Source organism: Triticum aestivum, chromosome 6A (assembly GCF_018294505.1).
Source record: "Triticum aestivum cultivar Chinese Spring chromosome 6A, IWGSC CS RefSeq v2.1, whole genome shotgun sequence".
Lineage (NCBI taxonomy): Eukaryota > Viridiplantae > Streptophyta > Magnoliopsida > Poales > Poaceae > Triticum > Triticum aestivum.
In genome coordinates this window covers 37,952,439-37,959,222 of record NC_057809.1, presented here as the reverse complement: position 1 = coordinate 37,959,222, position 6,784 = coordinate 37,952,439, and positions in this window count along the sequence as shown.

Genomic DNA, 6,784 nt, shown 5'->3' with positions numbered 1-6,784 from the left:
GATTTGGTCTGAGGCATGCAAGGCGGCGCTAAGGCGGACGATTGAGACGCCTTACAGCCTAAGGCGGACGCCTTACGCAACTGTGTAAGGCAAGGCCGACGCCTTGAGCCTGGAGGGCGCCCTGACGCCTAGGTGTAGTGATTAATCATCCATTTCATTGAAAGTTCAGGTGGTCTTGGGGATCTCTATGTGGCAGAAGATAGAGATTTGGTGCCTTTTTGTTGCAAATATTTCTAGCTTTCTAGGTAGGCCAAGATTTCTCAACATTCTGCAATATTCAGTTGTTGTATGTTGTCTTAGGCTCACACCAAATGCTGAATTATAGCAGTGAATGTAAGTTGTATTCCATGTAGAGTACGTAGCAGATTTATAGCTTACTATACTTCTATAAATCCTACAACTCCCGTATTAACGCACGAACCATAAAGTCATGAATTATAATTGGCAAAAAGAACTTTATACAACAACTGAGAAACTATAATTATTATTGGTTACCTTTGGCATTGGGAAACCATTTAGAAACTGGAATTGAAATCATTCATCGAACTTGTGTGGTCTCTGAGATATTACATCTGCAAATAGTATATTGAGACTGTACATTACTACGAAATTATGGAATTAAGTATTACTACAATCTGTTAAATCATACAAAATTAGCTAAGCAGGAAAATGATTAGTGTGCATGCCGTAAATTTAACTTTGCTGTAGCTAAACTTGGCATGCAAGCAATGAGAAGTTATTTATTTAATTAATACAGCAATTTAATTATTCTTAGTAAGTTATGATTTTTTACATCTTTCCTAATTTATTAACAGGTGTGCATTTGATGGAAAACAATGTTATATATGGTAGAAAACAATGGTATATATGGTAAAATTATATTCAGCCATGATCTGCTACCCAGTTATTCTCCGCATGGGCTACCTATATATGTTATTCTCCTCTGCCATCCCTCCTCCCTCTCCTTGCTCTTTCTTCGGCCATCACAACAGCAGTCCTGGAGGAAAATTTCCCAAGGAGTACCTTGTGTAAGCAAGGAGCATCAAGAAGGCGAGTTGCTCTAGGTACGAACAATTCTGGATCTTTATCTTCTCTAAAAGTGTAATAGTTGTTATATTAGGATCAAGTTTGGTTGATGTATAGTATCAAAAGTATGTTTTATCTTGCATTTTATGTATGTGGTGCTAAAATTTAGTTATCAGTCAAAAGTTGAACATCAAGTTAAGCAAGCAGAACAATTTACTAGAGCAATCTGTGCATTTGAGGACTTCATGGTTTTATCCATGCCTGTCTTGTAAGTTCATCTTAGTGATTCCATGATGGAGCTCTCAGCTAGAATATCTAGGCTTGGGAAAGATCTGTCATGAGAAACGTAAAATATTTAAGGTATGTGCATAGCTATAGGTAATAGATGATAACACCTAAAAAGTCTTCCTTTTGAAATCTTTAAAAATATACACAAGATGTTATAAAATAAAAAAATATTGTGAAGATTTACAATCAAAGACTGTTTTGTCTATAACAAACTCATATTCCCAAAGATATTCTTCATGGTGATGCACATGGGACATAGGGAACAACAAACTCATATTCATCAGGGGCAAATTCCATATTCCTAGGCTTCTCACACAAATTTATAGTGGGTTTAGCTGATGCAACTATTCACCAACTAGCGAAAAATTTTACGCCATACTGGGGATTAATTAGAGCCAACTCAAGGTATGTACAGAGAACATGCAAGCACTTTCTATATATATATGGTCTAAGAAACTGTTATACCTCCACATGTACATTAATTAAAGAAATGAAAACAATGAAAAAGCAAACCTAGACCAATTAAATAGGACCTTTGTTTCATAATTGTGACTTACTCCGTTACTTGCATGCCCTATATACAACTACATCGCTACACATGCAAATTATCTCAAGTAAATATTTGTGTTCTTTGGAACTGAAATAACCATAATAACTGAAGTGTTGTAAATATCATACCAGTAGATGTTATCTTCATATATATACTACTTCCTCTGTAAACTATTCCCTCTGCAAATATCATATCTAAAACGTCTTTTATTTGTTTACAGAGGGAGTATTTGCATATACTTTGCGAATAAGCTTATCTTAGTTGAGATTCACAAATATGTCTGAATAACTTGTGTTAATCTTAATTATCATAATAATGATTAATATATGCACCACACCTTAAGTCATGTAGGCAATATCTTACAGGACTACATGGATAAATTGCCAGCTGAATGGAATTACACTCCAGCTATTAAACAAAAAATGCATCAATCTCTTTCAATCCTACCAATCCGCGTGTACTCAATTCTTCACACACACAAGTGATCGACTCCCCGAAAAATACAAAATCCATGACAAAGAACAAATCACCTGTCGTCATTTCCCTTGGCTGCAGCATCAGAGGACACTTCCTCTCCTCCAACTTGGAGATCTCAAAGCCCCTTCCGCTGCCTGCGAACAAAGAATCAAAATTCAACGTTAGTATCAAGAAATTAAGTGAGCTACTGTTGTTGGCCATTATAGCTCAGTAGAAATTAAGTGAGTACCTATGCACTATCCATGTTAGTATCAAGAACATAACCAGGCCAGCAGAAGAATTTGATTGAGCATCTTACCAATAATGTTGCATTTTAGAATGAACATGAAATAATAAGGATGCATTCAGTTAAGGATGTACAAAAATTTGAAGCTGGAGAGGTGTATCAATCAATATACAAAAGTTAGCTGGAGATCATTTAGCACATTAGAGAAGTGGGAACTCAGTCTTTCCAAGAAACTAAGATCACAACACTTGGCAGAAAATCAAAATTGTAGCCTTTCTATGCCTGGCAATGGACCATCAGGAAGGTCTAGCACATATACAATTAGTAAATAACCCGAGCATACACCTAGAGAAAAGGCATCCCAAACATACACGTAGAGAAGAGGCATAAGCCTGATTGGTACTTCCCTTTAACATCATGTGGTTGCTTACAACTAACCAACGAGAAACGAACTTGCTACTTAAATTGCTTCATGGTTAGAAGAATAGATCCATTAGAGATTAAACAGAAGCTTTTAGAGAGGATGACTCATCTTAGCACCGTCGTAGGTCCGGCCGGTGACAACATTGGGGACTTGGTGACGAACTGGCAAAGCACGCCATACCGCAGAGTTGGGGATTCGTCGCTCCTTCCCGTGGCTGTGAGGCCGGGTCACGGCGCCTCGGCTCATCAGGAAAGATGAACCACATCAAACCATGATATAAAGGAATACTAAAGAGGAGGAGAGGGGCGTGATCAAGAAGGGGGGCAACGTACCGGAGCTGCTGGCGATGCGGATCGAGGAGACGAACACCGCCGCGGATGCGAGGGGAACGGGACCGGACCGAGCACCCGCGTCCGTCCCCGTTGGTCGCGCCGCACACAGCTCGTCAGATCCCCTGGCCGCACAGGTAGGTGGTCGGTGGGCGGAGTCACGTGGTCGACGCGCGCGACCATGCGGTGGGGGGAGTGGAGATGGCCGAGCTGCTGGTGGTGGTGTAGAGGACCGGTGAGGCCGCCCCAATATCTGCCGCGGCATGGGATGGATCCGGCGGGCGGAGTCGCGCGGCCGCCGGCTCGTCGAGGCGCGCGTCCATACGGCGGGGGGAGGGTAAAGGGCCGAGCTACTGGTGGGGGTGGAGAGGGCCGGTGAGGCCGCCCGAAGATTTGCCGCGGCATGGGATCCGGCGGTCGGCGGGCGGATTCGCACGAGCGCCGGCTCATCGACGCACGCGGCGGGGAAGGGGAGACGGCGAGAGGAAATGAGTGAGTGGAGGGAAGTGAGTGGGGTTAGGTTTTGGATGCGGCGGGGGGAGGGGATAAGGCTAGGGTTGCCAGTGAGTGGGGTTAAGTGAGTCGGGTTAGGGTTTGGGCCCAGACGCCAGCGTGCCAGGTGGGCCGTCGAGCCGGCCCATTAGGCAACCTACGCCGTGGAGCCTGGCCGGTAAGTGCCGGCCCATTTGTCGTGTTATAATGTAATCCCTCGGAAAAAATATAATGTGGATTAGGTAATTAATTTTGTAGTTATTTTTTTATGGGGCTAAGTTTGGGTGCAGGTTCGGCCGTGCTGGGTAGCTAATTTGGGCCTTGTGTGCAAATTTTGCTCAATGATATAAATGCTAGACTCCCTTGTGTAGGTTTTTAAAAGTATACATACCTCGCAGAAACAAAAAAAATAATATATATATATATATATTTGTTAAATGTTGTTCATAAAAATAAACATTTTTTATATTTACCTTCCATATATTAAGGGTACCACAACAAAACTTGGTTGATGTATAAATAAATCTACTCATTATAAATTATTTAAATTATTTAAACAACATATATTTCTAATAATATGAAATTGGTTTTCTTTTTTGCATACCAATAAGTTGTGTTACAAATATTTTTTATTAGGAAATATAATATAAAATAAATTTGGCTTCTCATAATATTTATTTAAACAACATTTTTTGCATACAAATAAGTTGTGTTGCATATAATTATAATAATATCAAAATGGTTTATTATATACTACATATAATAATATGATGCAGTAGGAAATATCATTTATATTTCATCATATATAATTCATCATGGTATTCTTGTTATTAATGCTGGGATGATTTTGTTTGTAATTTTTTTTGTACCTCACAAAATGATATTAAACAAAAAAATCGTAATTATTGATTTGTAAATAAACAAAATTCTATATATATAAACCTGGTTCATGAAAATAAATATTTTTATGCTTGTTACATATATTAAGGGTATCACAAAAAAATATAGATGAAACAAATAAACTTTGTTAATGTTGGGTTGTTTGTTTTAGTTTCTGTTTGTCAATTTTCCATAGCCTATCATTTAATTTAAAAATAGTTTAAGCAATTTTAAACGCCTACTAACTTATATGAACATTATAGATTGTTGTTTTCCCCGAATTGTTCTGCTTGTAAAATGATTTAACAAGCATTTTTTTTCTAATATAACCAAATGCTTTTCTTATTATCAGATAAAACAGTTGTTTTGTATTATATATTATATATAGTTTTATAATGCCGTGAAAAATATTTAATATATTTCATCATAGATATAAATTGATGGGTTACGACATACACACTGAGGCAACGATGACAAATCGCACTGAAACACCGCGAGAAGAGGTGCCTAAAGCTAACCTTACTTTGTATCTATATTCTATGTGATAAAATGAATGATCTATTTATATTCTTGTTTCTTCAGAATATAGTATACATGGATATGGACTCTGGAGATGCACGGAAAGATTCCTTTGAGGGTTCAGATGCAATATCACGGCAAGGGGCTGAAAACCCACAACATAATCACGTCGATGAGGTTATCTCTCATAATAAACCAAAAAAGGATGCTATTTTACATGTTATCCCACAAGGTATTTTTAAATATTATTATCAACAATTTTTGGTGATATTGCTTTTTGTATTCAACAAATTTGGATTTTATTGTTCAGTAAGCTGGCTCACTTTTTTTATGAATTTCATAGACTATGTTTGTACCCCTAGAGATATTACAGTCATCGAATCAATCAAGTCTGCTCCTAAGAATACCCAGTTTGTTGACATTGGAGATGCCTTGTTAGCAACTGACGATTTGGAATGTCTTATTAAAAATGACATGTTCTTACATGATGGTGTAAGACCAATTGCACAATCTTTGTAATTAATTGATTATATATAATATCATAATGTATAAATATAATTTAAATATTGTTTGCAGGTGATAAATGCTTACATATATTGTATGCTTGCTCATGAGAATTTACAAGACAGGGCGGGTGAAAAGGTACACATTATTACCACGTTTGTATCCGGCCAGATAAAAGAAGACGGGGAAAGAGACATAGACCCATCAAAATATCGTCGCATCGTGCGTCATGTTAATAGTTATCTACAACAAGATATGGTTAGTTTTGTCTCGTAATCCATGCATATAATTATGGATTGTTTTTATTTAGTTCATATGTTTAATGATTTATTAATAACTATATCTAATTGTGACTGTGACTTGTATCTTATTTACACCAGTTGTTCATTCCGATTAACATGCCGGGCTACCATTGGTATCTAGCAATTGCCAACGTCAAAAAACGAGAGATCCAAGTATTGGACTCACTTGGTGAGAATGTCAAACGCAATGACCTTGCTACTATGGTAACTATCTATTTCTTTTCTCATCTTAGCATTTATTTTGTTTGACTTTATCCTTAACATTTCTCGTATATACATAAAAGTTATTAGGGCTCGAGAAATGGCTGAAACTTGCAGAGCATAGTCCGGAATTTATCAACGGTCATAAGTGGCCTGATCTCAATGTTACAAAATGGACTATTGTAGAGCAAATTCAGGAGGCAATACAAACCGATGGGTAAGTACTTGTTTCAATACTTTGTTTTTAGATTCATCTATGTGATATTCTAAAGCATTATTTTATAATATTATAGCATATCATGTGGATTGTTTATGCTAAATTATATGGAATACTGGACACCACATGGACTGTCAGACCAGTTTACGCAGGTATTTCGGTTTTATACATTATCTCATAATATTTTATCAAAATATCTTATAAATTGTTTTCAAATTTTTTTTGTAGGAGGATATGAAACATTTTCGACAAAAATTAGCAATTATTTTGCTCGATTCAGAGCTTAATAAGTTAAAAGGATGTCCCGTGTACCATCAACCTCTTAGCGAAGAAACTTGTCTGCTCCATGA